We start from the raw sequence: 6000 nt of genomic DNA, 5'->3' as shown, positions 1-6000 counted from the left end.
AATGTAACTTATTCTCCCGTATTGCCGCACCTTTTCATTTTATCGTAGAAAAACCTTCAGTAATACAACCACCTATTATTCCTACATAAACTACTAAATCAATGAATGATAGATATCACACCATCCTCACTTAAAAATTTACAGACTTGTCTAAACATACATGATATTGAGCTAAACCTACTAGGAGGATCTTACTCTTCCCCTTCACCTCCTAGTTCACCATAATCCTTCACAGACTCTGATGAAGGAAGCTGATCTGAATCTTAGGGTTCTCTAAGAATGGCTAACAATCAGGAAAATCATGAAAATGATAGAAATGATCCTACCAATCCTTGGATGGATCAAGACATTGTCAATGTGCCTAGCATACAACACCCTTTACCCATATATCCAAATAAATTCCTCCCTATGTATGACCTCAATGCTAAAATTGTTGCTAAAGATCACATAAAATTATTCATTCTTGCAATTAGACAAGAAAATGTTCATCATGAAGATGTTGTTTGTCGACATTTACCATACACTTTCAATGGAAAAGTTTCCACTTGGTACTTCGCCAAACCCCCTCAAAGTATAACTTCTTGAACCTAATTTGAGAAGTCATTTATCGAGAAATTCATAGATGACATACTGCTTGAAGTCCTAGTTGAAGAATTTTCTACTACGAAAATGTAGAATAAAGAAAAGGTTAAGGATTTTAATGTCATATTTTTGTCTTTAAAAAAAAGATTCCTATTGATTCACTACCCCCATAGAATATTATCATAACATATCATGATAAATCCCTTCATCATGATATTCATGTGCGGGTTCAAAGGGCCCAAAAGAACTATTTACATCCCTCATTTGATGAAAAATCATCTATCAAAAAAGGATATTATTAGTCTCAAACTAACCTTAAAAAATAGATTGAATATTCTTTTTCCTCTAGTAAGAAGGAAGGAAGCTCCAAACATTCTACTGGAAAAAAGGAACAATATTCCCTAGATCTCAAAAGTCTACAAAAGGTCACTAATAAATTGTCAAATGATATAATTGATTTGAAAAAGGGAAAAATTGAATGGTCAATGAATAGGTCAAATTTTAGACATAATTTTAAGAGACCACCTAATAATAAACAACCTTCCCTAAATGAAGGTTTAATTACTAAAGGGTTGGAAATTATTCTTCAAGCCTTGACATTTGATTTTTATTCTAATCCTGAAAGTGGTGAAGGAAATGGGGAGGAATTTGATCCTGAAGATCAGGATGAGCCTCAACCTTCTAAGCTCTCACTCAATGTTTTTGAGGATCATAGTTATGTCATCGCCTTTACTTGAAATAAATCCCAAGATGAAAAATAGGCTCAGCCTTAATTGATCAAAGAGACAAGAAAACATGTCTTTGATGTTAAAAAATCCTCTCTCCTAGAAATTGCATATGACCTGATCAATGATCTTAAAAAGATCAAAGCCAATATATATTTGTACTATAACACCCTCCTCCCACATATGCCCAAGTAACCATTCCAACCAGGGTAAACATGAGACGAGAGGTTACTATGATCATATTTTACCTCGTATGTAATCTTAAGGAAGTGGAATCCATGTAACATCACACATAGTCATCCAACACCATCAATAAAACGATCAGAAGACATGTCAACCACTTAGACAACCTGTCCCTGGGTCCTGTTGATGTTCTGGACCTCTTCGGCCATAGTCGCTCTCATGCTATTCGTAGGGGGCAACCAAAGACCTAAATTCTCTCTCATAGACCTGCATGTCGGTGACTATGGACCAAACTTTCTAGTTTTATGCCAGTGACCCAAGGATTTAGGCCACCTATTCAGGCCTAGAGAGGGGGCCAATGCTTGGAATGGAATGATAGCTTGAAATCAAGAAAAGTATAGGGAAACAATGAAGCAAAAGAAATAAAATCAACAAGACTTTAACCAAACCCCTACTAGCCATGGCAGGAATTTCATCAAACATATTGAGAACATGTAACCTACAAGTGTAAATAATAGAATTAACTATAGGGATTCCATACTTGTCTGAGAGTCTCTATGAACCATTGTTTCCTCATGTAATTTTCTGCATATGCATCTATTAGGTCATAGACACATTATTCATTCACAAACAAGTAAAAACGTGCTTAGAGCCAAACATGGTTTCTTCCATAAAATGTACATATAACCAATATAATAGGGACAAAAATACAATAAACATATCAGCCATCAAAATCCATTTATACACCAATCAATTTACATATGAAAATCAATGGAATGAATTTCTCATCAATCAATGCAATGAACCAACCAGTAATGGGACTACCATGTTCCACCCGACGATAGATTGGTTGTGCCAAGTCCCTCTTTAGCCAATCACCCCTATGCCATATTCCAAGAATGAATGTGGGACTCATAGAACACATAAAGAAAACCAATCAATGTGGATGCCACCACAGTTTGCCACCTATATTGTGAGGAATTTGAATGCCTCGTAGTCTGTCAGGCTTTACAATGCCTCCATAGTTCGATCGAAGGATCACTAGGACCTACACCGGGACATACTCTCCAGGATTTACCATGCATTCCTTCACAGAATCACTAGGCCCACTGAGGAACATAATCTGGCTTTACGGCAACCCATAATTTGGTTAAATGGTTAATAGGCTAGTGGCTTCATTCATCCTGAGTTGGGTTCAGGGACCACTACACCATGTGTTTGTCAATTCAAAGATCCACCCCCCCTTAGCTTCAAATCCAATCCATCCATCCCATATAAATTGAATTAGGGAACCTATTTCATCAAAGCTATCTGGAAATGGCAAAGGTCAGGCTGAAAATTTTGTCACACCTGGAAAAGCCCATGTCATCGTAGAAAAGGAACACATGCAATCCCATACATGCAAAATCTCACAAGGAAAAATACACATGCAAGTAAATACCTGCAACGAATCTAGTTGTAGCTGCTTGATCTCGCCTTTCCCTGCTTGATCTTTTCTTCCTCTTGCCTTTTTTTCCTTTGTTGCTCCAATGCCAAAGTCCTCCAATAAAACTATAAGTGTCCAAGAGTATGAGAGAGAGAGAGAATAATGAAAGAGATCCAAATCTAAACTAACAAAAGGTTACCAACTGATCCTTAGAAGCCTTTTTATGAATGAGGCCTCTATTTTCATCATTTTTCATTATTTTCCTTCATTTTCCTCCTCACATGCAACCTATGACATTTCACCTCATTTTTCTCCTAAGTTCCATTAATTTCATAAATAAATGTGCCATAAATGTCATTTTTCATTTCCAAAGCCTTAGCCATTGCCTTTGCCAATTTCCTTAGCCATAAAAAACCAAATGAACACACCCTAGGATGTCTTGCCCAACATCCAGCTTGGAATAAGTGTCCCATTCATCCATGGTGATTGTTTTTAACTTTTAGTACGTGGAATTTTGACTAGGATAATTACATAACCCTCTCCCCTGGGGGACACCATCCTCATTTTTTAATGAAACATATACCTTAGTAACCTTTTGGAAGAATATATACTACTCATGGAGCTTTATAACACAACTCAATGTTGCATTTACAATGAAATATCTACTCAAGACATAACATCATGACAAAATGACAACATATCAAATAGTTGAGTTTTATAACATAACTCAATATGTTATTTACAATGATCATGATGATGAGTTCCAAACCACATGAAATCATATCATCATGATAACATAAGAACATAATATCATAATAACATGATAACAAAACCATAGTGACATGATACCCATACCACATAGTGGAGATTTATAACACAGCTCATTACAGTATTTATATCTATACATATGGGTAGATATAGAAACATCATAGAAATATATATACCAAAACATACATCAACACATGTACTAACATCATATGTAGGCATATATCAAAGTATATATCAAACCATCATAAAACACATATTGAACCACCATAAAGCATATACCAAACCACCATAAGAAATTACTAAATCACCATAAGCGAATACCAAACCACCATAAGAAAATACCAAACCACCATGTCAAGTTGCTTTTCCTCAACCAGAAAACAAGGAAGGATACATCACCCACATCTAATCTACCATCTCCCATGTAGCTTCATCAGGCCCAAAGAGCTTCCATTGCACTTTAACTTGATCAATTGCTCAGTTATGGAGAACAAGCACCTTTTTTTGTAGTATACACTGAGGCTTCGACTAGAATTCTCCATTTGGTTCCACCTACAATACATACGAGTCAATCACATCATTAGCATCCTTGATATACTTCTCAAGAAAAGATACATGGAGAACACCATGGACTTTCACTACCGGAGGTAGTGGAAGTCGATAGGCTATTGGCCCAATCCTCTCAATGATACTGAAGGGTCCACAAAAATTTGGTGCCAACTTGGCACATGATCCAGTTCCTAAGGAGCTCTTCCTCAGTTGGATGTGGAAGTACACATTTTCCCCACCGTAGAACTCCTTAAACAACCTATTCATATCCGCATAACTCTTTTCCCTATCATGTGTTTCCTTTACATTCTTCTTGATCATGTGCATCTCCTATTCCATGTCTACCAACATATATAGCTAATCAATACTCTGCTAACCGGATCATTCCAACTAATGGGAGTGTTACAACTCTGCCCATACAATTCCTCAAAAGGACTCATCCTTGAAGACTCCTGATAACCGTTGTTGTATGAAAAATCGACCAAAGGAAAATACTCTTCCCACTTCCTCTACTAATGCGTCACATATATCCTCAACATGTCCTCTAATATCCTATTGACCCTCTCTGTTTGTCCATCTCTCTATGGATGATAGGTTGTGCTGAAGGCAAACTCGTTTCCCAAACCTGCAAATAACTCCTTCCAAAACATGGAAGTGAACTTTGCATCCTTGTCTGAAACAATCTTCTTTGGAACACCATGTAGTCTAACCATATCTCAGATTAATACTTGTGCCACATCACTAGCTGAGAACATAGACTTCACTGGAATAAAGTGTACAATCGTTGTTAACCTGTCCACAATGACCATGATGGAATCATGTTGCTTCATTGTCCTTGGTAACCCTATAATGAAATCCATGGAAATAATTTCCCATTTCCTTTCCGGGATTGTGATCGGCTATAGCAGTCCACTTGGTTGCTTACATTCTTCTTTCACTCAATGACAATAAAAAAACCTCACCATAAAGTATGCTACATCCCTCTTCAGATTAGCTAATAGTAGTATATCTTCACTAAGTCAATGTCTTCTGATAACCTTGGTGACCTAAATATGGTTTCACATGAAACTCCGTCAACATCACCTTCTTGAGCTCACTTCTATTTGCTACATATATCTTGTCTCGAAACCTGACCAATCCATCTGATGTAAGATGATAGTCCATGCCCTGTGCACCTACACCTATACTTGTACCTGTACTTCCACCTATACATGTACCACTACATGTACCTATACCTGTAACCCTACATGTACCTGTACCTATACTATCATTTTGTTGCAACCTGTGCACAATCTCAATATCCTTGACATCCTGTTGTCCTCCCTGCAAGATCCTATCGTATAAGTCTATGCCATAGGAGCTCATAGCTACCAAATGATGTACCTATACCCATCTACTGAGATAATCTACCACCATGTTTTGTTTACCCTTGATGTACCTGATCTCCAAATCAAACTCATTGATCATGGCCAACCATCTATCCTTCCTCACATTCAGATTCGGCTAGTCAAACAAATACCTCAATCCAAAGATGGTACCTGAACATCTTCAGTGCATGTATAATCGTTGCTAACTCAATATCATGTGTCATGTAGTTATGCTCATGGTCATTTACTTTCTGGAACTCATAACATACCACTTGTCGAACTCCACAAAGCCCTCCCTTGCAAGCATCTGTGCATACCAAAAACGCTTTGTCTAGATCTGCAATTTGTAGCATTGGTGCATGTGTCAATAACTTCTTAAGCTTCTCAAAGCTAGCTTCAC

The sequence above is a fragment of the Pinus tabuliformis genome, chromosome Q, assembly GCF_031772625.1.
Source record: "Pinus tabuliformis cultivar Carrire ecotype Pingquan chromosome Q, CPIR1, whole genome shotgun sequence".
Lineage (NCBI taxonomy): Eukaryota > Viridiplantae > Streptophyta > Pinopsida > Pinales > Pinaceae > Pinus > Pinus tabuliformis.
Note: the sequence above shows the minus strand (reverse complement) of the source record.